The sequence below is a fragment of the Notamacropus eugenii genome, chromosome 2, assembly GCF_028372415.1.
Source record: "Notamacropus eugenii isolate mMacEug1 chromosome 2, mMacEug1.pri_v2, whole genome shotgun sequence".
Lineage (NCBI taxonomy): Eukaryota > Metazoa > Chordata > Mammalia > Diprotodontia > Macropodidae > Notamacropus > Notamacropus eugenii.
In genome coordinates, this window is record NC_092873.1 from 10,478,262 (window position 1) to 10,506,005 (window position 27,744).

Below are 27,744 nucleotides of genomic sequence, written 5' to 3' on the forward strand. Positions count from 1 at the left end.
TTTGTTCACTTTTGTATATTTAATGGAAAAGCAGTAAACATTGTTAAACATAGTTCATTTGATACATAAACATTATTTCTTCCTCTAAGCGTATTTCCGGATGCTGATTCATCTTTGGCATTCTCAAGGATTTTTTAGTCTGTTGTCTACTGGAGAAGTCCGTCAAGGTTTGTAATCAAAGTTTATCAGTAGCTGCTGGGAAAGCAAAGAAGGAAAATCAATTGACCTTATATATATGTACGTCTATATGTGTGTATGTATACACATACCACATATATGTATGTGTGCAATTCTTTACTTTTACTTGGGACAAAGGATTCATTATAGGAAGGAATTCTGTGTGTGAGAAGCATGAAAATTGTCACTGGTCCAACTGAGCCTAAGAGTGTCCTGAGCCCTTTGAAGTGAAGGAAGTTGGTCATGGTGTCATAGGCAGCACGTGTCTTATCATAGGGATGAGTTGAACTCAAGCTCTTGGGGAAGTCATCTACCATACAAGGTGTTTTAAAGTTCAAACACAAGGCTTTCAATGTTTCAAGTGCTATAATAAAGTTCATCTTTTTATTACACTTAAGATATGTGTTGATTTGATTTCAGCCAATTGTTGCTATGATCTTCCTTTTAAATTTTTGCTGTAGAAATCACTATATACATAACAATCAGGATGATGTTCATAAAAACCTCTTTACTTATGCTCATATTGAACTATGCTTCCTACTTAAGAATGCTGATGTTTGCTTTTGAGTTCACCACACAATCAATCATGCCAATAATTTGGTTTGCCTATTTCAAGAAAATAAGAACCACAATAGCAGTTAGCGGCAACTTCTTTGTATCTTTTGGTTAAACTGACAACCAGGGCGTCAATAAAAATTTTGGTTTGATTTTCAGTACTGTTGGTCATGGGAAAAAGAGTGTCAATTGAGGTACTAACAATCATATTGATATTTGTAAACGGTTTTTCAATCCTGGCATTCTTAGTACCGTTTGCCCCCTCTCTCTTCACCCTCATGAAATCATCGTAGAATCACAGGATTAAACAGAATAATAGAATCTCAGGACTGAATATGACTTCAATAGCTTTCTAATCCAGACAGTCCTTGATCCTCTATCATCCTGAGGGCATTCGCCCAATGTGACTCATTTCTCGTTTGAAGATCAGAAGGTGCTACCGAGAACTCAGCACTATTCTTTCTTCTGTTTCATGGGATATGGTGGCCAAAGATTCATTACTTACTGACCAGGCTTCGGCATCTGAGTCTCTCTGTAATTGACCAGGCTTCTCTTCTGGAAACAGACACAAGAGGGCTTGTGCCACCTTTCTAGCTTATTGGAAAGAAGCTGCTAAATCTTGCACTTCACCTGCAAAGAAGAATCCCTGGATGCTTCAACGTGATGAAGAAGAGGGATGTGGAAATGAAACAGCACCTCTGTGGAAGTTTTTCACCATATTTAAAAATCAGGTATAGTATCTAATTATAACATTTTATTTGTGACCAGTTAGGACATACCTTCATTGAATTCCCTAGTTACATTTTCTTCCAACTCCTGTCACATCTGAAGTCAAATGAAAAGACAAGTCAGAACAGTGAGGTAAATGAGGAAAGGGGAAGTCAAGATAATACACAGAACTCAAAAAATCTTATAAATAATGCAGACATCCAAAGAAATGACTAATAAAATTAAGACCTTAGTATATTTGATTTTAGACATTCAACAGAAAAGCTATTGATGTAATAAATTAATATTATTATGAACACAATCATGAATTTCTCACGATTAAATACAAAGAGACATGTGAACATTTTTAGCACAGTAGTCATGTCTCAGGTTGGGAATACAATTTTCGTCTGTGTTAAGCAAATTGTGCCCTCTTTATTTCCATTGGATCAATATAACATTTTTCGTTAAAAAGAAAATCAATTTCATATTCTATGCTTAAAATACTTAATTTCAAACATTAAAATTGTCTTCATTAAGTTTCAGTATAAACAGAAAATGACCCGTAAGTGGTCCTTAACAGAAAAGAAAATTCCTGGAAATGATGAAATACAATACACTATCGCCAAGGAAGGGCAGAGAGTACTAAATGAAAGCCGCTCCTGCATTGTCTGTTACATTCGAATTATTTCTTTATCCAGGCAGACACTGATTTCATTTGAATTTCAAAATACATGCTTTCTCCTTGTGCAGATTTTAGAAACCACGCTAAGATAAATTCTACTTCCATCTTTAACTTGTAAAGAAGGAAGGAAAGATTCTTTCCTCATTCATTACTTCAATTCTTAAAACCACTTCATAGATACAGAAAGAGAAGATGAAATGAGAAATCACTGTTGATAACGATTAAAATGGTATAGTTTCCCTTTCAGGAGACAAATGAAATAGTTTGAATAGTATAGATAGATATGAGGTCAATCTTACAACATACACATACACCATTATTTGGACATTTTGTTTGTATTGAGTGTGACCTGGTGTGGAGTATGCCGACTTCTCATGTACTATAATTTTGTGCCTCCACTCTTAAGGCCACTCTCGTAATTAGTTTTTGCGTTCTGTATTCTGCAAATGTGAAGTTCAAGACGGGTTTGTGGGAATTATTTCGTGTTTACCTAAGTAATGATAATGTTTGTTGCCTACGTAAGGGTCAAGGATGCCCTTCGCGCTGAACGTAAGGTGAATGTAAGGTTAATGGTACATGGGGGAAGAATTCAAGACCTCCCCATCCATTAATGGGCCTCAGACATGTTTTGCTAATTTCTAACGAGGCACAGAGTCACAATAGTCTTGCCCTTCAGCCCTGAAAAGAGTATCTATGCTTTGACGTGAGGGTTTATTTTGGGCCTTAGTATTTGGACTCTTAATAATCACTCTGAAGGCAGGAGTGTCCATACTCTGACTACTTCTTAAAGAGGCCTATTCAATGAATGAGCAAGGAGTCACCCTAAGGGAATACCTGTATAGCCATTGGCCTAAAAGTGCCAAGGTCTCCCATTGCATCTGTGGTCATCTCCAGGCTTCCTGAGGAATATCACTTCACTAGATTCAGATGGCTCTGGGGACGAAGTGATTCTATTGACGTTGCACAGCCCTCCCTCACTCAGAACAAATTCAAGTGTCATCAGTTCTTTGATGGGAAGGTGTTCTTCGGGGATGAAGAACAAACACATGTACGTGTCCATGGAGAAAAATATTTATAGCAGCTCTCTTTGTGGTGGCCCAAAACTGGAAATCAAGGCGATGACCATCAATTGGGGAACAGCTGAATAAACTGTGGTATTTAACTGTAATGGAATGTGAATATACTATAAGAAATGATAAAGAGGAAGACTTTGAGAGACCTGGAAAAACTTGTATGAAATGATGCTGAGTGAAAGGAGCAGAACCATCAGTCCTTTTCACACAGCACCAACCACAGTGTGTGAGAAATGTTTCTAGTAGACGTAGTCCTTCATTGCAATGCAAGGACTTAAAAAATTCAGAATGGTCTCTTAAGGTAAAACGCCTTTCACATGCAGACAAAGAACTACGGAACTGGATCACAGAATGAAGCAGAACATTTTCTTTTGTATTATGTTTTCTTTTGTTTGATGATTTCTCCCATTCGTTTTAATTCTTCTAAGGAACATGAATAAGGTGAAAATGAATTGAGTAGGAATGTATGTGTAGACCCCATATGAAATTGTATGTTTTCTCATGGAGGGCGGGTGCAGATAGGAGGAAGGGGGGGAAGGGACGAGAAAAAAATCTAAGATATATGGAAGTGATTGTAGAACACTGGAAACAAATAAAATAATAATTAAAAAAGAAAAAATGTTATTCCATCTTCTATCTCCAAGATGTTCCAAAGACTTTCTCCCATGCCAGCATATAATCCCGCCTTCCCTGGGTCTTCAGAATACCCAGTATCATTTGAAAGCTCAGTTCAAGTGCGTCCAAGTCCTATTTTCATTCCGAGTTCATTTGCCCACCGTGCAAAACAAATGACCTTGTAGGTAGTGTGTATATGCTTCGTACTTGCTTAGATAAAAGCATAAATGGCTTTTAGTCCTTCTCAAAGGCATCCCTCCTTCCACACAGTGGAGATGGGTTGACAATCATAGTTTAAGTCATTTTATGAATATTAACTCAACCGTTGGTAATTTCAGTGTACGATGACTGAGAAATTGCTCTGTTATTGCAAAAAATCCTTAACACACTTAATGAAGTCACCACAATAAGCGAGAAGACAAAACAAAATTCTAGTGAAACTGAAAGATAGCTTAGAAGGATCGATCATTGTTGGTTTCACTACGTGCTCCAAAGCAACAAGATCCATCTTTCCACATAATTGGCCATCACATACAGCAATGATTACGACAAGTCTTTATAAAAAGACCACCATGAAGATAATTGTTACCTCCATGCCAGTAATGTGTTGAATAGAGCAAAGAAGAGACCTTCTGTGAGAAATAAAGAGGTATTTATTCAAATCATAACTTCTTTTGATGTTTAGTGACTTCAGAACAAAGATGGAAAAAAAGGGGATTCTAGAAGGTATGCTGAAAAACATAACTCAAGTTTGAGAAATGAAAGAGAACAAAGGCTTTTAAGATGATTTAGAATATTTCTCTGTCTGCATGTCTCTTCTGATGATTTTTTTCCAGAAGAATTTGAAGGTAACTACCCAAAGCAAAAGAAAACCACACACAAAGAAGAAATGAAATTGGTTATTATGAGAGAAGAAAAGATTGATTCCTGGAAATGACATCAGAACCAGCTGACTACAATCTGAATATAGACTAGCTGTTGTTTTTTTAATGGCAAAAATAAACTTCTATTCATAAGGCAATTATATGGTGATATAGATGCCCCAGCATCTATGGTGGTCCAAGCCATGAACAGAGAGCAAGTAAGACCATTGAGTAATATTGAGTACACCCATTTTCATGGATATAGTTGCAGAGAACAGAAGGGTGAAACAAATTGTTGATTAAGGAGCTGCAGAAGTAAGAACACATGTATAGATCTTATACCACACGGTTCAATGAAATAAAATGAAGTGAAGGTGAGCTGATTGGCAAAGGGAAGGAGTGATTATAATTCCTATCTATGTACAAGTAAAACAAAGTGGTCAACTATGGCTTAATAAGGAGACTTTCTCATGCAATATTTTCCTAAAAATTGCAAAACTATCTGTTTTCAAAATGAACGTTTTAATTAAAACTTCACGATGAAGACATGTTTATTAACTTTTATTCATGTTTCATTATATCAAAATCACTCAGAAGATTACTAGACACTGACCCAAAATGCTTAATCATTTGATCTTCCCTGAGTGATTAACACATTCAGTACATATATTTTTAAGGCATTTTAGTAGTGTCTTTAAAAAAAATGAAACATTTGCTGTATTGAATGTTGACTGCATTACATTTATCATGTTGGATCTGGGAGGTCCTTAGAATTAGGCACGTTTTATAAAGGGAGAGAAAGATGCCATAGATATGCAATATCTTTTAAGTTTCTAAACTTAGTTGAAGAAAATACGCATACATATAGGATATTTACTAATATACTATTTTACTATTAGTACTTTACTAATACTAATAACTAAATTAGGACGTAATTCTGTATATTATATGTGATGACTTTGCAAAAGATTTCTCTACAGTATTGAATAAAAAAGATGTGTTGATATGGGTATGGTTTTTTTTTTTATATAGATGTTGAAGACGTTCTAAAAAAAGCAGAAGGATCACAGAAAGACTGTGTTTTAAGTGGTAAGATGCCAGTACCATGGGAAAATAATCAGAGGAGATAAAACCCATCTTTAAGAACTGGTTAAAGAGGAAATAGAATTCATTTTATTTATTTTTTTTTATTTTGTAATGTTTAACAATCACTGCCATACAATTGTGATTTTATCCCCCCCACCTACCACCCACTCCCCCCCTCCCTCCCCACGACTGCATACAATTCTGTATAGATTCTACATATACTTTCCTATTGAGTATATTTTCACTATAGTCATGCTATGTAGTCAGACTAAGATAAATGAAAGAAATCGTATAACAAATCAGAACATGATACACAAACACATACACATACACAAACATGATCTGCTACAATATGTGAGTGACTTCCATATTTCTCTCTCTGAGTGTGGCAGGCATTTTGCCTTGAGATCCTCCATTGGGATTTTTTTTTTTTTTTTGGTAAGAAGTTCTTGTGTTATTACACAAATCTAAGTCTACCAGAAAAAACTCTCACATACTGTGGTTGTTGCTGTGCATAAAGTTCTCCTGGTTCTGCTCCTTTCACTCAGCATCAGGTCATATAAGTCCTTCCAGGCCTCTCTGAAGTCTTCTTGTTCATCATTTCTTATGGCACAATAGTACTCCATTACATTCATATACCATAATTTATTCAGCCATTCCCCAATTGATGGACATCCCCTTGACTTCCAGTTTTTGGCAACTACATAGAGTGCAGCTATAAATATTTTTATACATGTGGGACCCTTTCCCATTTTTATGATCTCTTGGGGATATAGTCCTGGTAGCGATATTGCTGGGTCAAAGGGTATGCACATTTTTGTAGCCCTTTGGGCATAGTTCCAAATTGCTCTCCAGAATGGTTGGATGCGCTCGCAGCTCCACCAACAATGAATTAGTGTTCCAACTTTCCCACATCCTCTCCAGCATTTATCATTTTCTTGTTCTGTCATGTTTGCCAGTCTTATAGGTGTGATGTGGTACCTCAGAGTTGTTTTGATTTGCATCTCTCTAATCAATAGTGATTTAGAGCATTTTTTCATATGATTATAGATAGCTTTAATTTCTTCCTCTGAAAATTGCCTGTTCATATCCTTTGACCATTTATCAATTGGGGAATGACTTGTATGATTATACATTTGGATCAGTTCTCTATATATTCTAGAAATGAGGCCTTTATCCCCGAGCTTAGCTGTAAAAATTCTTTCCCAATTTACTACATCCCTCCGGATTTTGGTTGCATTGGGTTTGGTTGTGCAAAAACTTCTGAGTTTACTGTAATCAAAGTTATCCATTTTGCATTTCATAATGCATTCTATCTCTCCTTTAGTAAAGAATTCTTCCCTTCTCCATAGATCTGATAAATACACTATTCCTTGCTTCTCCAGTTTATTCATGGTATCAATCTTTATACCTAAATCATGTACCCATTTGGACTTTATTCTTGTGTACGGTGTCAGGTATGGGTCTATGCCTAATTTCCGCCACACTGTTATCCAGTTTTCCCAGCAATTTTTGTCAAACAATGAGTTCTTATCCCAGAAGCTGGGGTCCTTGGGTTTATCAAACAGAAGGTTGCTATATTCCTTGCCTACTGCATCTTGAGTGCCAAGTCTATTCCACTTGTCTACCTCTCTGTTTCTTAGCCAATACCAAGTGGTTTTGATAATTGCTGCTTTATAGTACAGTTTGAGGTCTGGTAGCGCTAGGCCACCTTCCCAAGCATTTCTTTTCATTAGTCCCTTTGATATTCTGGACCTTTTGTTTTTCCAAATGAATTTTGATATTATTTTGTCCAGCTCTAGGAAGTAATTGTCTGATAGTTTAATTGGTATGGCACTAAATAGGTATGTTAATTTGGGTAGAATTGTCATTTTTATTATATTAGCCCGGCCTACCCATGAGCAACTAATGTTTTTCCATTTACTTAAATCTGACTTTATTTGTGCCAAAAGTGTCTTGTAATTGTGTTCATATAATCCCTGGGTTTGTTTTGGCAGGTAGACTCCTAAGTATTTTATACTGTCTACCCTAACTTTAAATGGGATTTCTCTTTCTATCTCTTGCTGTTGGACTTTGTTGCTAATATATAGGAATGCAGAAGATTTGTGTGGGTTTATTTTGTACCCTGCAACTTTGCCAAAGTTGTTTATTAATTCTAGTAATTTTTTACTTGAATCTCTGGGATTCTCTAGGTAAATCATCATATCATCTGCAAAGAGTGATAACTTAGTTTCTTCTTTGGCTATTTTAATTCCTTGGATATCTTTATCTTGTCTAATTGCTACAGGTAACATTTCTAGTACCATATTAAATAATAGTGGTGATAATGGACAACCTTGTTTCACCCCTGATCTTATTGGGAATGCATCTAGCTTATCCCCATTGCATATAATGCTTGCTGAAGGTTTTAGATAGATACTGCTTATTATTTTATGGAAAGTTCCCTTTATTCCTACATTCTCCAATGTTTTTAGTAGGAATGGATGTTGTATTTTGTCAAAAGCTTTTTCTGCATCTATTGAGATAATCATGTGGTTTTTGTTAGCTTTGTTGTTGATGTGATCGATAATGCTAATAGTTTTCCTAATATTGAACCAGCCCTGTAGTCCTGGTATGAATCCTACCTGATCATAATGTATTAATCTCGTGATAAGATGCTGTATTCGTTTTGCTAGAATCTTATTTAAAATTTTTGCATCTATATTCATTAGGGAAATTGGTCTATAATTTTCTTTCTCTGTTTTGTCTCTTCCTGGTTTGGGTATCAAAACCATATTTGTATCATAGAAAGAATTTGGGAGGACTCCTTCTTCCCCAATTTTCAAGAATAGTGTATGTAGTATTGGAATTAACTGTTCTTTAAATGTTTGATAGAATTCACTGGTGAATCCATCTGGCCCTGGAGATTTTTTCCTAGGGAGTTCATTGATGGCTTGTTCAATTTCTTTTTCTGAGATGGGGTTGTTTAAGTATTCAACTTCCTCTTCTGTTAATCTGGGCAATTTGTATTTTTTAAAATATTCATCCATCTCATTTAGATTATCGAATTTGTGGGCATAAAGTTGGGCAAAGTAGTTTCTAATTATTGTTTTAATTTCCTCCTCATTGGAGGTGAGTTCACCCCTTTCATTTTTAATATTAGTAATTTGGTTTCTTCTTTCTTTTTTTTTAATCAGATTGACCAAAGGTTTATCAATTTTATTAGTTTTTTCATAAAACCAACTATTGGTTTTATTTATTAATTCAATAGTTTTCTTAATTTCAATTTTATTAATCTCTCCTTTGGTTTTCAGTATTTCTAATTTGGTATTTACTTGGGGATTTTCAATTTGTTCTTTTTCTAGCTTTTTCAACTGCAAGCCTAAGTCATTGATCTCCTCTTTCTCTATTTTATTTATGTAAGCATTCAGAGATATAAAACTTCCCCTAATAACTGCTTTTGCAGTATCCCATAAGTTTTGGTATGTTGTCTCACTATTGTCATTCTCTCGAATGAAATTGTTGATTGTTTCTATGATTTCTTCTTTAACCCAACCCTTCTTTAGAATTAGATTATTTAGTTTCCAACTGATTTTTGGTTTCTCTTTCCATGGCCTTTTATTACATGTAATTTTTAATGCATTATGATCCGAAAAGGATGCATTGATTATCTCTACCTTTCTGCACTGGATTGTGAGATTTTTATGTCCTAGTACATGGTCAGTTTTTGTAAATGTTCCATGTACCGCTGAGAAAAAAGTATATTCCTTTCTATTCCCATTTAATTTTCTCCAAAGATCTATCATATCTACCTTATCCAGAGTTTTATTTACCTCCTTAACCTCTTTCTTGTTTATTTTGAGGTTGGATTTATCGAGTTCAGAGAGGGGGAGGTTGAGGTCCCCCACTAGTATAGTTTTGCTATCAATTTCTTCCTTCAACTCCCCCAACCTCTCCTCTAAGAATCTGGATGCTATACCACTTGGAGCATACATGTTTAGTAATGATATTGCTTCATTGTCTATGGTGCCTTTTAGCAGGATATAGTTTCCGTCCTTATCCCTTTTGATTAGATCTATTTCTGCTTTTGCTTTGACTGAGATTAGGATTGCTACTCCTGCCTTTCTTACATGAGCTGAAGCACAATATATTCTGCTCCATCCTTTGACCTTTATCCTATGTGTATCCCCCCGTTTCAAATGTGTTTCTTGTAAGCAGTATATTGATGGATTATGGCTTTTAATCCATTCTGCTATCCGTCTCCGTTTTATGGGAGAGTTCATTCCATTCACATTCACAGTTATGATTACAATCTGTGTATTTCCCTCCAACCTCTTTCCCACCATTTGTGCTTTTAGCTCTCCTGTCTCCCTTCCCCTCCTCAATAGTATTCACTTTTCTCCCCCTCCTCCTGCAGCCTTCCCCTCCTTCTTTTGACCCCCCTCCCTTTTAGTTCCCTTTACTCTTATTGCTTCTTTCCTCCCTTTTAGCCACCCTCCCCTTTCTTCCCCCTTCCCCTCCTACTACCTATAGAGCTAGTTAGGCTTATCTACTTAAGATTATTGTTCCCTCCTTTGAACAAATCAGATGAGAGTACCTCTCAAACAATGCTCATCTCCCTCCCCTCCTTCCCTCTACTATAGTTTTGTACTTCTTCCTGTGATATAATTTGCCATTTTCTGCTTCCCCCTTTCCACACCTCCTATTACATTCCCTTCTCATACTTAAATCATATTTTTGACATGACATCATTTACTTTATGCCCGTTCCCTCTACATATATCCCTTTTATCATAATAGCTGCACAGTTCTCAAGATTAGCAGGTATCATCTTCCCTTATAGGGAGGTAAACAGTTTGCCCTAATTGAGTAGCAAGTTTTTGTTTTTGTTTTTTCCCCTCTGTTTACCTTTTTATGATTCTCTGGAGACCTGCATTTGAAGATCAAATTGTCTATTGAGTTCTGGTGTTTTGGTCAGGAAGCTCTGGAAATCCCTTATTTCGTTGAATGACTTTCTCCTTGCCTGAAATGTTATGCTGAACTTTGCTGGGTAGTTGATCCTTGGTTGAAGTCCCAACTCCTTTGCCTTACGGAATATTGGGTTCCAATTCTTTCGATCTTTTAATGTAGAAGCTGCACGGTCCTGTGTGATCCTGACTGTGTGTCCTTGATATTTGAATTGTTTCTTTCTGGCTGCTTGTAGTATTTTCTCCTTCACTTGATAGCTCTGGAATTTGGCAACTATATTTCTTGGGGTTTTGAGTTTGGGATCCCTTTCTGGAGGGGAACGGTGGATTCTTTCGATGACTATTTTGCCCTCTGAGTCTAGTACTTCTGGACAGTTTTCCTTGATGATTTCCTGGAAGATATTGTCCAGACTCTTTTCTTCATCATGGGTTTCTGGCAGGCCAATAATTCTTAGATTTTCTCTCCTGGATCTATTTTCCAGGTCAGTTGTTTTTCCAATTAAATATTTTACATTTTCTTCTATCTTTTCATTCTTTAGATTTTGTTTGACTGATTCTTGTTGCCTCATTGAGTCATTAGTTTCTACTTGCCCAATTCTAATCTTCATCGTAGTGTTTTCTTCAGTTAGCTTTTCCATCTCCTTTTCCATCTGACCAATTTTTCCCTTTAGGGAGCTATTTTCTCCATTTAATTTTTGTACTTCTTTTTCCAATCGACCAATTTTCCCAGTTAGGTTTTGGGTTTCCTTTTCCATCTGATCAATTTTCCCAATTAGGTTTTGGGTTTCCTTTTCCATTTGATTAGCTCTTCCTTTTAGGGAATTATTCTCTCCAGTTAATTTTTGAACTTCCTTTTCCATTTCTTCAATTTTCTTTTTCAGGGTGATGTTCTCATCAGTGAATTCTTTTTTTATAGTTTTAAAATCATTGGCCAGTTTTTCTTTTATATCCTTCTTCAGACGTTCCAGGTAATCTAGTTGTGCTTGCGAGAAATTCATAGTCCCATCTGAGGTTTCAGATGGAAGTACAGTCTCAGCTCTAACCTCTTTGGTGTTTGTGTTTTGGTCCTTATCCCCATAGAAAGATTCTATGGTTTTTTCACTTTTCGTCTGCTTTTTCCGATTCATCATGTTGGCTGAGTGTTGTAGCTTTTGGTTCTTTCAGTCAGAAGGTACAGATCTTTAAGTTGAGCTGATGTGTGTCTGGGCTAAAAGCAGGCTTTTGTTTTTTGTTTCCCCAATTAACCTTGGGGTTAGCTTGTTAGGTGTGTGGGAGGTGTGGTCTGGTCTCAGGATATCTCCTCAGCTGACTTGAGGCAAAGGCAAGGTCAGGGGATGGTAATCCCAGCTTCCCTATTGTCTTCCCTTTTCCCCTGGAGGGCTGGGGCACGCCTAGAAGCTAATGCGTGTTCCCGCCCCTCCTGGGGCTGGTCTCCCGGCTCTGAGGCTTGCCTGGGTCTCAGTGCGAATTTTCTCTGCCCTGGGTCATCTGTCCCTGAAGATCGCCTCCACCACAGTAGGAAGAATCCCCCTTTGCCACTTTTCCAGCCTCTGGTGTTATGAGACCACCTGCCCCATTCTGCTGTTCCCGCTGATCCAGGATTAATCTGGGGAAGAATTTTATGGTTCCCTCACGGTCATCAGGGGGGAGGAGAGAGCACTTACTGATCACTCTGCCATCCCAGTTCCTGGAAGTTCAAGTAGTGACCCACCGAAGTCCGTCTTCAGGCTGAAGATTTCAAGGGCTGCTGCGCTGATGTCTGGCACTCAGCGGCTCTCACCGGCTCGGCCTGGCTTATCTCCTGCTCCGCTGGTCTCGCCCGCCACTCTCGGGCTCCTCTGGTCCCCTCCGCCCTGCCGCGCCGACCACGCTGCGCTGTGCGCCGGGGTCTTACCCCCGCGGAACAGATCCCTCCCTTGGACCCTCCGGTACAGCCTGGGCTCCGAATCCGTCAAAGTCCGTCACCCACTGGATTTTACACCTCCAAAGTCTGGTCAGACTCTCCCCTCAGAGATATCCAGAGGAGTTTTTCCAGGAGCTTAGGTGAGTCGTTGCTTTCACTCCGCCATCTTGTCTCCCTGTGTGTCTAGAATTCATTTTAAGGAATATGAATGGCACTTCTCACGGGTACATGAAATGTGTTCATTTATATATGGCTACAACTGAGGAAGTAACAGATGGCATAGGAGAGTTGATCCATAAAAACATAAGTACATTTGCATGCATAAAATTTAAGTATCTGGCAATTGTTCTTCCAGTAGAGGTGTTACCTCCGCAAATTTGCATGGAGTGTTTCTCGTGTTAAGAAGAACACCACGGGATTAATCCCATCCACTGTAATCTCCAATTGTAGTGATCTCTCCCTTTTATAAATACGTATATGTATATCATTCCCTCAATAGTTGTTTATGTGTTACCTTATATTAAAAATGAAATTCCTCTATTTTGCATTGGCTTCCTATTGAGGCTGTAAATTCTTCACGGAGAGAGGGCATGTCTTACACAAAGTCTTTGCAACCTACTGAGGACCTACTATAGTGTAATTAGCATAATTAACATGCACTAGTTGATGATGTAAGTTTTGAACAAGGAAGAAACTGTAATCTGACTGAAAGCTGACATACTGAAAACTTGCATGCTCAGGGACATTAGACGAAAAAGGCTGCCAGTTTTCCCTGATCACAAATAAAATGAGGTAATTTGTACTGCCAAAGATGGACTCTAACTTATTGCTTCCTTGCTTTACCTTCGAGGGCTCGGTCCACACCTAGTTTTTTGACTGCAGCCTGAAGCCAAAAGCTTTGGAAGGTTAATATTTCCATCAATGTGCTCCTAAAAGAAGGAGGGAAATGAAGACAATGAGTGATAGGGGAGTTAAATGGAAAACAAAACTTATTTCTTTGCTATACTGATTTCTGAAACTTAGAAAAATTTCTCAAACATAAAAATGCAAAAGAAAAGAAGTTTCCATAAGAATGAGACTGGCCCTCACAATAATTTCTTAGTTAAGACAAGTAAACTGAAATGAACCAGGTTAAGAGAACACTTTTTTAAAATTAGGAAGTGCTTATGAAAATGTGGGAGGCCGTGATTAGTTTAACATAATCGACAATGGTCACTATGTTTTTGGAGCAGAGACAGTAGCATTTATCATGTGTCTAATATGTGCCTAAAATAAAGGCCACAAAGCTAAAAGATTTACAATTATTATCTCATTTGATTCTTACACCAATCCTGGGAAATAGCTGTTGTTATTATCCCCCAAATGAGAAAGATTAAAGGAGTTGTGTCACACAGATAGCATCTGAGGCCACATTTGATTTCAGATCTTTCTAACCCCAGGCTCAACTTTCTATCCATAATTCCTTCAAAGTACCTCTAAGTGGAAAAGAATCTCATCCTCAAAAATTCTGTTTTTGACCACATTGGCTTAAATTTCACTTACTTTATCACGTATGATGGGTACTAGGTTGAAAATATGTTTCGAAGAACATCGCTATTATCCACTTCCATACTTTTTGGTTGGCATAATGATGAATAGCACACATAACTACATACAAATATGAGAAAGCAACCAAGAATGGAGAAATCTATTTGATGGTAATAAAGTGAACACTTTAGGAAAATTTCACTACAATGTTATTCTACGCTTAACTTTGCCTTCATTGTAATAATTTCCAATAATAATAATAGTGACAATACAATAATTATGTCCTGAATATGTATTTTGTCATTGAGGGCTCTGGGAAATTGAAAATGTGTTTAAAAAAATCAGACTAGAAAAACTCAAAATGCTTTAGTCCAAATGTCACCTTGCAACAATTTTAATTTTAGCTTAACTTTCAACTCATGGCAAAGTCCACAAATAAATCTTTAGTTTTCTTCTTCTTCTTCTTCTTCTTCTTCTTCTTCTTCTTCTTCTTCTTCTTCTTCTTCTACTACTACTACTAGTACTACTGCTAATACTCGTACTCCTGCTACTAGAATTACTGCTACCACGACTCTTACAACTACTCCTACTACTTTTACTACTACAATAATAAAATTACTTCTACTGCTAACATGCTGAGAAAAGGAATCCTTTCAAAAATACCAAAGTATAAGTAATCCCTGTCTTCTAGGAACATTTTTCTAGTTGAGTTACAAAGACTTAGAAAAAAGAAATGATAGTTTGATAACAGATGTGAACACCATAATGAATATACAGTTAAATCCTAAATTATGTGATATCTGATAACATGTGGAATTCAGGAGATAAAGAAAGCAAGAGAGGTGAAAAGTCCAAAAAGGAGCATGGCAATACATTCGGTCAAAAGTCTCTTGAGGTTGAAGAGTAGAGTAGGAGTAGTTGTTGTAGTAGTAGTAGAGGTAGTAGTGGTAGTAGTAGTAGCAGCAGCAGCAGCAGCAGTAGTACTAGTAGTAGTGGTAGCATCAGTAGTAGCATTAGTATTAGTAGTAGTAGTTTTCAGAAAATTTATAATGTTGGTGAAAAAAGAGAAACATCATACTGAGCATACTTTTCATTAACCAGGGACAAATTACCGATTGCGTAATTTGATTTTAGTTTTCTTTATTTCCTTCTGTATTTTTTTCTGATTTTCATTATCCATTCGATAAAATTGCTGTGAAACTGCGGTCTGCAATTGATATTTGAGGGAAAGACGAAATTTTGTTGCAGGTATCTGACTTTAGACTGATAGAAATATGTCCAAATAATTTCTGTTAAAGATTTCATAAATCAATATTAGCTTCCAGAATCTGCAATTTTGGACACTGTGCAAGAATAAGTGCCAAAGCAATAAAAAAATGGAGATAAATGAAAAAATTCTAGGGAAGCACAATTAAAAAATAAGATTAATAACACAAAAAACTTAATGCTACATGCATAAACATAATCCTTTTGAACAGAATTTACTGTCCTCAATTTTCCAGAAAAGTGGTGGTTCATGTTAGGAATTTCACTAAAAATATGATACAATCTTTAGTGTTTCAAAAATTAGTTCAGAGCAGTCTGAGTTGCAACTACTCAGACCATTCAGCATGTTTACATTCTTGTAAAACATATAATGGTAATATGCTCTAGTATCTCAAAAGAGATGTCTGATTTGAATTGTGATATTATTCCTAGCATGACATTGTAGAATTTTTCTTAAGTTTTAGCATTTCAAATAATTTATTCCAGTGCAGTATTAAAATGGAACTTTAGGAATATTGTTAGAACAATAAATTTATCAGTATTTCTGCATTAATGATTTCCCCTATCAATATTTATTGTCAAAATTTCATGCAGTACATAATTTCTTTCAGCAAAGTGAGCCATCTAGCCTAAAAGATGATTTTAAAATTTTATTTGTATAATTTTATTTTCATTTTATTTTTATATTTAAGATTATTTTCATTTGTTTATTTAATTACCTGTATTTTATTACACTAATTTATTACATTCATATTAAATAAGAGACTATTGTGTCATTATTTTCTTATCATATGTCATATTATTGATTCTCATGCTCCTTTCTTACATAGCAGAATTTTTACAATAAAGTTAAAAATGTCTGCCTGCCGAAAATTTAAATTCCTTAATTAATTTGATCAAAATTAGTTTAACTTCCATTTCTGAAAGTTAAATGCTTCTCAAATACATTATTTAAAGACCTACCTCTGCTCAGCTTTCTCATTTTCATATTTACATATTTGCTCTTTAAATTGGTTACATTCACTGATTTAACCATTTTTTTCTCTCTTCTATCACAAGAACTTCCTTTTTAGTATCAGCATAAACTCTATTGAAGAGATCAAGAAACTGTACCTGGGCAAGACTCAATAGCTTTTCTTGAAGGATGACTGTCTTTTGGGTGTCTTCAAGCTGTAGCTGAAGTGACATAGTTTCACACTGAATTTGGGCACGTATTTCTTGGATAGAGTCGTTTTTGACAGTATGTATTTTTGCGTATTTTTCCCAAATTATTTACTTATTTTTAATCTTCAACATGCATTTCCACAAGATTGTGAGTTTTAAATTTTCTCCCTATCTCTCCCCTCTCCCACCCCAAAACAGCGTACATTCTCATGACCCCTTCCCCCAGTCTCCCCTCCCTCTGTCACACCCCTTCTTTCCCATATCTCTATATTCTCTCTTTTCCAGTAGGGCAAGATACATTTCTATACCCCATATAAATTTCTACACCCCATTACCTGTATTTCTTATTCCCAGTTATGTGAAAAAACAATTCACAAGAGTCATTTCTGAAACTCCTCAAAACTGATTGCTTGTAATTACTTCCTCCTCCCATTTACCCTCCCTTCTCTCATCTCCCAAACCCTACTTATCCCTTTCCCCCATACTTTCCTGTAGTGTAAGATAAATTTTCATGCCAAACTGAGTTTGCATGTTCTTCGCTCTTTAAATCATACATGATGAGAGCAAGCTTCATTTTTTCCCTCTCACCTCTGCCTTACCATAAGTTTGTTTACATATCATCTCTTCCTATTTAAGTCAATCTCTGCCCTCTCTCCCTCTCTCTCCCCCTCTCTCCATATATACGTATATACTTACATATATATATATATATATATATATATATATATATATATATACATATATATATATATATATATATATATACATATATGTGTGTGTGTGTGTGTGTGTGTGTGTATAACCCCTTCAACTACCAAATACTGAGAAAAGTTTCAAAAGTTACAAATATTATCATTCCATGTAGGAATGTAAATATTTCAGGTTAGTATATAGCTTATGATTTCTCTTCACTGTTTACCTTTTTATGCTTCTCTTGTTTCTTGTGCTTGAAAGTCTGATTTTCCATTCAGCTCTGGTCTTTTCGTCAAGAATGCTTGAAAGTCCTCGATTTCATTGAATGACCCTTTTTTTTCTCTTAAAGTATTATATTTAGTTTCGCATCCTAGGTGATCTTTCGGTTTAGTCCTATTTCCTTTGACATCTGCAATATCATATTGCAAGCACCTTGATCCCGTAATGTAGAAGCTTCCAGATCCCGTGTTGTCCTCATTGTGTTGCTGCAATACTCAAATTGATTCTTTCTGGATGCTTGAAATATTTTCTCTTTGACCTGGGATCTCTGGAATTTGCCTACAATATTCCTAGGTGGTTTTTTTTTCAAATCACTTTCAGGAAGTGATTGGTGGATTCGTTCAGTATTTATTTTGCCCACTGGTTCCACAATATCAGGGCAAGTTTCCTTGATAATTTCATGAAAGGTGATGTCTAGGCTCTATTTTTGATCATGGCTTTCAGGTAGTTCCTTAATTTTTAAGTTGTCTCTCCTGGACCTGTTTTCCAGGTCAGTTGATTTTCCAGTGAGATATTTCACATTATCTTCTTTACTTTTCATTGTTTTGGTGGTGTTTTGTAATTTTTTGGTTTCTCATAAAGTCATTAGCTTCCATCTGCTCCTTTCTGATTTTTCAAAGACTATTTTCTTCAGTGAGATTTGGAACCTCCTTTTCCATTTCACTAATTGTGCTCTTTAAAGCATTCTTCTCCTCATTGGCTTTTTGGGCTGCTTTAGCCATTTGAGGTAGTCTATTTTTAAAGGTGCTAAATTTTTCAGTATTTTTTTGGTTGTCTTTTTGCAAGCTGTTGACTCGTTTTTCATGATATTCTTGCATTACTCTCATAACACTTCCCAATTTTCGTCACCTATCTTAGCTGATTTTGAAAATCATTTTTGACCTCTTATATGGCCTGAGACCACTGCATATGTATTTTAGAGGTTTAGGATGTAGAAGACTTGACTTCCCTTGATGTTATGCATTATTCTTCCTCATCCAAAGAATGGAAGAAATACCCGTTCACAAAGAAAATAGTCTTTTATACTGATGTTTTTTCCCTTGTTTGAACTTTTCCCCAGCCAGTTTCTTGACTTTTGAATCCTTAATCAAGAGAAGGGTATACTCTAGGTACATGTAAGTTCTCAGTGCCTGCGAGGTGGCAAAAACAAGGGGGAGGGATTGATTCCTCTCCTGGCCTCTGATCAGGTCTTGAGCAGTATTCCCTCTACAGAGACTCCACCAACTCCACCACACCAGCTACCACTCCTTCTCACCCCAAGGTCCCCACTCAGGATTGAGATCCACATCAGTTTCTCAATTCACCCAGGGGTTTAGGCCAGGGCTCCAACAATGGAAGATGCAGCTGCCTGGGTCCTGCATTAGACTGTTGCATTCCCTTCTCACCCAAATGAAAGAGCTTTCTCACTGACCTTTGAAGCTGTCTTTGGCATTTGTGAGTTGAGGAATATGGGACATGCAGCTGCTGCTGGTGCTTTCTTGAGGCCTGCTCCAGTCTTGTCCCTGTCACTGTGCCACCTATTCTGTGGTTCACTCTGCACAGCATGACAGACCTTTTCTGTGTACTTGCAGGCTGCTCTGGGCTGGAAATCTCTTTCAATCTGACATTTTGTGGCTTGTGCTGCTCTAGAATTTGTTTAGATTTAATTTTTACACGTATCTAATGGGCTGTGGGAGGAGAGTGCTAGAGGTGCGTGCTTCTACTCCATCATCTTGACCATGCCCCTTTGACAACACATTTGATCGGTTCATTCTTTTCCTGTTCTATTGTGTTTTCAAATTCCTTTGCCTTCTGTTTTTCATGGTGCAATTCTCTCTGTATGATTTCTCAAATGGATGTCTTTTTTCTGAGGGAATCATGTACATGGTACACCACTTTTTCTAACCTACTGGTTCTGTTCACCTTTAGAGAGCTCTTAAGAAAGGAAACCACGGTTTTCTCTTAGGCTAGAAAAGTCATGACTTAGTTTGTGTTGTAAACGAAGCTATTCTTCACGTTGTCCCTGAAAGGAATTTTCAAGAGCTCTCTCTGATGTCCCATTTGGCTCATGAGCATGAACAGCAAAAATCAGAAGGGAACAGTATGATGCAATTTCTTTCTCTAGACTGCTGTCCTTCCCTTTGCATTGTTTAATTTAGAGTTCAGCACTGCATTCCCAGTTGTCAGAACTTTTATTTTTTCCACCCTAGTGGAATATGAATTTTATTAATGCTTCTTTAATCAGTTGTAATTCCTTTTGAAGTTCATCATTCTTTACTTTTAAAACTTCAGTGTCTTCTATATATTGATTTTATTTTTCCTGATCCTTAATCATTTCTGTGTCTACATCCACTTTGAACGTGGCAAATTCATCCTGTATGATTCCATTTTTATCCAAAAGATATTTTTCTTTTTCATTCCTAACAGGAACCTAAACATAATAAACAGAAAATATGTTACTCAAGATCAATTCATGTATTGTGAGTTTTGCTTAGAAATTCAAAATCAACCCCAGGAGGCCAAGAAGGATAGTGTTTTCAGTAAACTGAGGATGTTTCATCTATTTCACATTTCTGTCAGACTCAATTTTCCTAAAGAGCAGGTCTTAAAAGTGCTTCATCAGTCAGAAAATATGGACTGTAATTTTAAGCCCACAAAGCTGTCTGCTTTCGGTATATTTGATTTCTTTTGCTCTATCCATTCTATCCCACACGGATTAGTCACGGTGTTACAATAAAAGTAACAAAACCTAATTATTTATGTGGGCCTTCTAAGGTTTTTCAAAAGTACTTTCAAAACATCATGTCACCTACAACTTGGATGACCCTTATGAGACACATATTTGTAGTCATCCTCCCCATTTTGCTGATGAGAATTTATGAATGAAATATCCCACACCAGAGACAACGTTTTGTAGGCTTGCTTTCCATGAGGAACCTGATGATAGTCACAGTCACTATAAAGTGACATGCCTTTAGCAACCCTTTATTACTGTGATAAGCTGATGGAGATTTCACATTTTCAAACGTTTTATTAAGCTATCGTCCCTGTTTTCGTCAACTGTTAATATCTCTGGAACATTACCAGTCTATGAGAGTCTTGTACAAGTTCACATACTTGAAGGTGGGAAGGAAAGATTGGGATGGAAAGCAAGGCAAATGGACCTGGCAGTACAAATCACACGTTGCTGTTGCATGCAACAAATACTCCATAAAGAGAACAGTTCTGGTCTTTCAAGGAACAGGTGTGCCACCTACACAGAGAGATGGAAAAGGGACACTAACCTGAATGGGAATCGCTGCTATTAGAAGATGTCGAGTTGCTGCTGCTGCTACCCCAGGGTGAGGAGCTGCTGCCACCGCCGTCGCTGCTGCTGCTGTTCTGGCTCAACCTTGTGCCCGCCCCCCGCGTGGCCTTGGACACTTGTGTTTTCACAGTGTGACATTTCCTGGGTCTCTTTCTCAGACACACCATAACGTATTTTTCTACTTCTCTCAGGACTGATGCTTTTGGTGTTTCAAAATCAATTTCTATCTTGTCAGGATTAGAATTCAGTAAAGATGATTCTCCTGACACTATTATGTGGACGACTCACACAAGTTTATCTCTGCGGCGTTTGTTGATAGCCAAGCTTAACTGCCTTTTCTCATCATAGTTCCTAGGCTTAGCATTATCTTCCTCCCCAGATTTATTGCCAACATTTGTTCCTTGAATTGTTTGGCAGGCAATTTTTCAGCTCTTTCTGTAGTTATTTGCTTATTTTTTTCCCTCTGACTTTCATCTTTCTTGATACATTTCTTTGTTTCTTTCTGCTTCTGTCTTTTAGATCTTTCATTCTTTTTCTTCAACTTATGGTAAGGTACTTTAGACAGAACTTGCACGTGTTGATGAATACATTTAAGTTGCTCCTGAAGTTTTGCACTCGCTCATCAGGAGACTCTCCAAAAGAGTTGTCTTCAAAGGAAGCACCACTGCTACTTTCTCTACAGAATGCTTTGGTGACATCCGTTTCTATATAGCACATAGACATTCTTGCAATGGGTTCATCTGTGATCTTGGAAACTGAATCTCAAAAACATCTGAAGTGTTGTTGCCATCACTACCACCTCAAGATCTGGTAGGTTATACTTGGAGCAATTCATAAACATTAACTGAACATCTGCAGCAAATTCACGTGCATCCTTACATTTCTGGTTATACCTTTTTCTTTAGTTGTGCCAAGGTCCATTGGATTTTTGACAACATCATTGTACTTATGGAGTTCTAGAGCAACAGGCTTATGGAAAGGTCAAGTATATGCTACCTTGTCCTTTGAAAACATTTCTTCAAGAATTTCATTACGGTATTTTAATTACTCAGTTAATTTAACATGTTCCCAACTCTATATTTTTGCTGAGAATCTGGTATGATATTCTTCCCTACTTTTTCTATTACAAGTGGTATTTTAGCAGATTTGTGCTCAACCAGGCTTGATGAAGATTCGCTACTTGATGTATCTATCCACGTTATACAGGTTGTAGTATCTGCTTTCCTTTTCACACCCCTTTTAACTTATGTTACAGTTGTGTGTTATAGCGTGGTGGAGCGGCTTTAGCAATGTGCAATGCAGAAAGTAATGTCTCAGGACATACTGGAGATGGAATCACTTGCTGTTTAGCTACCTTTTCTGATGCCCTAGGGAATGGTTTTTCTTTCATAGTGGAAACTCCTAAAGATTGTTGAGTACCTTTTCATTTTCTTTTCCTTTCCACCTGCCACTAGTTGTTCTGAAGGCATTTGAGACAGTTTTTGCAGAAACAGTTTCTCTAAGACTTGTGTCATTAGAACAATGTCATCACCTGGCTTGCAAAACAATTGCAAAACAATATTTTCAAGTCTTCTATACATTCTGAGGCTTCCGCATATTATTTATGTTCCAAGAGCTTTAGGAGGCTGTAATAATCTGGGAGAGTGAGCTTGGCCGCATCCACAGTCTGCTGGAAGGGTAAAGAGAAACTGTGCTGCCATAGAGCCTTCAGGACAACCTTCTGCAATTACTGCAGTTGGTTTGTGAGGAGGCCAGTCTTTCTGGCATTTATGTACTCTGGTGGAAGGGGGTTGGCAATAGCCATCTGTTGGCTTGACAGAGACATTCTGAACAGCTTTTTCCTGATGGAGTGTTGTCTTCCATATATTTGTATCGCCACTCACCCATCGGCGTTACTGCTCACTTGAAATGGTGACCAGCCTGAGTCATTTTGGAAGTAGTAGCTTCTATTTCTTTGTTCATTCATGGAGGTTTATTCAGAATTCCATCTTGCAAAGAACTGACACTCAGACCCTGCCTTTGTCTTTGAGTGTCATTTTGCTCTTCTTCAACCTGGGGAGAACAATATTGTAAAGTTTTTCATCACTTTTTTCTTCAGAATTCTGCAGAGACATTTTAACTTTAACTGGAATATAGAATGTGAAAAAGGATGGAAAAGAGATAAAAATTCTAAGAAAAGGAGGCTACTGAAAACGAAAGGGAATAAGGATATCATTTCAAAATTGTAAGGGATCCTCAACAACTATTCAGTCCAATTCATATCCATTGCTAGGTGTGTAACAGAAGTGCAGTTTACTCTTTTAGAACTATAGATTGTGAAAGCAGAAAGGGATACTAGCGATGAGTCAGCACATCATGGAATAAATGAGGAATCAGAGGCCTGAAACAGGAAGCCATTTGTTGAAAATCATCTGGATGGCAATGGACTGAGCTAGGACTCAAAATCTGGTAAAAGTCACACTCAGACGCAGATTTTGAACAAATTTGTGTATGTACACATGCATATTTTTCTGTGTACATATATATACATATATATATATATATATATACAGGAACAGATATACATATATATATATACATATATATATATATATATATATATATATACAGGAACAGATATACATATATACACATATGCTTATATATATGCATGTGTGTATAGATATATACAGATATATACATATATACATATATAATGTAGGTACTTGGCAATTGTACTTCCAGCAGAGGTACTAACTTAGCAAATTTATACGGAATATTATTGGTGTTGGGAACCCAGTAATGGATCAACACCACCTGCGCGAATCTCCAACTATAGTGATCTCTCCTTTATATAAATACTTACAGGTATAGCATTTATTTAATACTTCTTTAAGTTCTACCTTGTATAATAAATGAAATTCCTCTATTTTGTATTGGCTTCCCAGTGAGATTGAAAATTCTTCAAGGCAACAGGCCATGTCTTACACCAAGTCTTTGTAACCTGTTCAGAACCTATCATAGTACTATTCACATAATTAACAGTCACTGGTTGATGAAATAAGTTTTGTTCAAGAAAGTAACTATCATTTCACTGAAGTCTTACATAGTGAACACTTTCATCATCAGGAAAATTAGACAAGAAATGGTGCCACTTTCCCCTGAATGTGAATTAAATGACCAATTTCATGTTGTCAGAGATGGACTCTAAATTGTTGCTTCCTTGCTATACCTTCGAGAGCTCAGTCCATGCCTACTTTCTCGACTGCAGCCTGAAACCAAAAGCATTTGAAGGTGAATATTTTCACCTATGTGTTCCAAAAGGAATGTGAGGGAAATGAAGACGACCTGTGATAGGGGAGTTAGTACAGAAACAAAAATATTTCATTCCAGTACTGATCTCTGAAACCAAGAAAAATTTCTCAAGCATACAAATGCAAAATAGAAGAATTTTTTTAAGAAGTAAATTGGATCTCACAATAATTTCTTAGTTAATACAGATATACTTATATCAACCAGGTTGAGAGAACTCTTCTGCAATATTAGGAGGTGCTTATCAAAATGTGGCAGGCAGTAATAATTTCTATATAATTCACAGCTGTTTTATCTTTCTTTAGCACAGAAACTAATATTTAATAACTGTCTAATATGTGCCAAGTATAAAGGCCATAAAGTTAGGAGATTTACAATTATTATCTCCTTTAATTCTCACAAACTTCCTGGGAGGTAGGTGCAATCATATTCCCCATTTTATGGTTGTGGAAACTGAAAAAGATTAAGTGACTTGCCTAGGATTGCACGGATAGCACCTGAGACCATATATGAGGGCAGATCTTTGTAAGTCTAGGTCCAAATTTCTATACAAAATTCCCCCAATGTATCTCTGCAAACTCTCACCATCCAAAGTTCTATTTTTGACTGCTTTGGCATAGATTTTGCTTAGTTTTCCACGTATGATGGGTACTAGGTTGAAACTGTGTTTTGAAGGTTATCAGAAATATCTATTTCTATACTTTTGGGCTGGTATCATGATAAATAGCCTACTACATAATGACACGTAACTGTGGGAAAGCAACTGATTATGGAGAAAGGTATTTGATAGTAATAAAGGGAGCAGGTTGTGAGAATTTGACTGCCATGCTATTCTATGATTAACTTCACATTCATCGTAACAATTTCTAATACTAAAAATGTTGAGAATGAAATAATTTTATACTGAATTTCTATTTTGCCACTGGGTCTCTGGGAAATTGAAAATGCATAAAAAATAAGACTAGAAAAACAAAAAATGCCAACTATTGCCTTAGAACAAATTTAATGTTACGTAAACTTTCAATTCATGGTAAAATCAACAAATAAACATTTACTTTCCTTGTTCTTCCTCTTCTACTACTCGTGCTACTACTGCTAGAACAACTACTACAACTTCTTGTACTACTACAGTAATAACACTTACTTATACTGCCAACACTTTGGGAAAAGGAAGCTCTATTGAGTAAATGAAGAATAAATAATTCTTGTCCTCAAGGAACCACAATCTAGTTGGAAAAGAAAGACTTAGAATCAGGACATGATAATTTGTTAACAGATGTGAACACCATAAGGCAATCAGTATAAAGTTAACCACTAAATTATGGTTTGTCCAAATCTAAGTGGAATTCAGGAGATTAGGAATTCAATAGGTATGAAAAGTTCAAAAAGCGTTATGGCAAAAGAATCATACTTTTGTAATTCAAAGTCACCTTGAAGTGAAGAGTAGATAGGTTTTGGATAGGTATACTAAATAGGGAAGTGTTACTGAGTGAGAAGAAGAGGGTGATGAAGGTATGGAGCTGGAAATCAGCATGGTGAGGTCAGTTTGATTAAGGTAGAAGATAATAATGAGATTCTCCACCTAATTACTTTCATTCTCAATGGCATTTTGCTTGTGTATTTTACGTATTTACAAATTTTGACGAAATGACATTTTGCTTTTATTCAAGGAGTAGTTCGAAGAGAAGGAGACAAATAATTTCGACTTCACAGTGCTGTTTGGGGGAATAAATCAGGAAATAAATGTAAAGGTCCTTCTAAATATGAAGTATGATAGAAATGATTTACTTATTATTGGCAGTTGGAAAAATACCTGATTCTTTGTGTAAGGCTAGATAAACAAAATTGTCAAATACATAAACAGTGAATGCTATGAAATGATTAAATATTGGGTGGGGCCAGGATGGAGGAGTAGGAAGATGCATATACTTTAGCACTTCCCCCACAGCCCACAAAATAACGGTAAAAAGGTCTCTCCACAAAGTGTAGAGCAACAGAAGCCCCAGAGCAACAGAGCGAAAGAGGTTTCCAGTCAAAGGCAACCTGCAGGCTTACAGGAAAGGTCTATCTTACAGGAAAGGTCTCTCTCATAGGACCCTGAGCAGAGCAGAGCTCAACCCTGGCCATGTGGCACTGGGAGGAAGAGGACCTGAACAGACCTCTGGGAAGAGCTCCTAACAGGGAGGATCCCACTTACTTCAACCCACAAGCAACACAGAAATCACCCAAAGTCAATGGGGGAGCGATTTCCCAGCTGGGGAGAGATAAAGGGATTTCTTCAGCAATAGCCCAAAGTGATGGCAGAGGCCAGGAGCAGACACGGGAAGCCACAGAGGGTGGGAAGTAACCTGGGTCCATTGTTCAAGAAGCTCAACTGAAAGCCTCTGGCAGTAGGGAGCAGCTGATCTAAACGTCATCCCTGAGTGATAGTAAATGGCTGTGAAAGTGCCCCAAAAAGGGAACAAATGTAAGACCATCAAAGGTTACATTCTTGGTGACCAGCTGTCTCCTCCCATCGTTTCAGACAAGAAAGAACAAGACTTACTGTCACAGGAAGTTAAGACCTCTGCCTCCAGGGCCTCCAAACTGAACTTAAAGTAGACTCAGGCAATGGAAAAACTCGAAAAGCAAGGTAGCACCTGGTTCAAAGACAATCACAAAAATGCTGAGGAAAATAAAACCTTTGTAAAGAGACTGACTCGATTGGAAAAAGAGGTCCAAAAAGCCAGGGAGGAGAAGGAGGCAATAAAAAGTTGAATTAGGCAAAAGAAGGAGAAGGTTCAAAAGCTCAGTGAGCAAAACAGTTCTCTGAAACAGAGAACTGAGTTCAGGGAAACGAATGAGTGTAAGATAAACCGAGCAGTTAGAAAACAAACAAAAAAGAGTTTGAAAAAATACAAGATAATTTGAAACACCTCAATGGAAACACAAATGACCTGGAAAATAGATCCTGGGAAGACGATATAAAAATTATGGGACAACTTGAAAGCCATGATCAAAAAAGGAGCCTAGACATTATCTTCCATGAAATTATTGAGGAAAACAGTGCTGATATTCTAGAACGAGAGGCCAAAATAAACATTGAAAGAATCCACTTACCACCTCCAGAAAAACACCCGAGAAGAGAAACTCCTAGGAATATCGTGGCCAAATTTCAGAGTTCCAAGGTCATGTAGGAAATTCAGCAATCAGCTAGAAAGAAAGAATTCGAGTGTTGTGGAAATACAATCAGGATAACACAGGATGTGTTAGCTTCATCATTAAGGGATGGAAGGGCTAGGGAAAGCATATTCAAGAAGTCAAAGGAAATGCGATTAAAACCAGGAATGAGCTACCCAGCAAAACTGAGTACAATACTTCAGGAGAACAAATGGTCATTCAGTGATATAGAGGACTTTGCAGCATTCATGTTGAAAAGACTTGACTTGTATAGAAAATTTGACTTTCAGACACAAAAATCAGGAGAAGCTTGAAAAGATAAACAGGAAAGAAAAGTCATAGAAAACTTTCTAAAGCTGAACTGTATATCTTCCTACTTTGAAAGAAAATATTTATAACTCTTGAGACTATTCTCAGTGTTTGGGTAGGTGGAAGGATTGTATACACATGCACACACACACACACACAC

General features: G+C 36.9%; 1 pseudogene; it reads right to left on the bottom strand.

Annotated features, from left to right (window-relative positions):
• Positions 1–27,252, bottom strand: LOC140524352 (bromodomain testis-specific protein-like; annotated as a pseudogene).
• Positions 27,253–27,744: the final 492 nt, after the last annotated feature.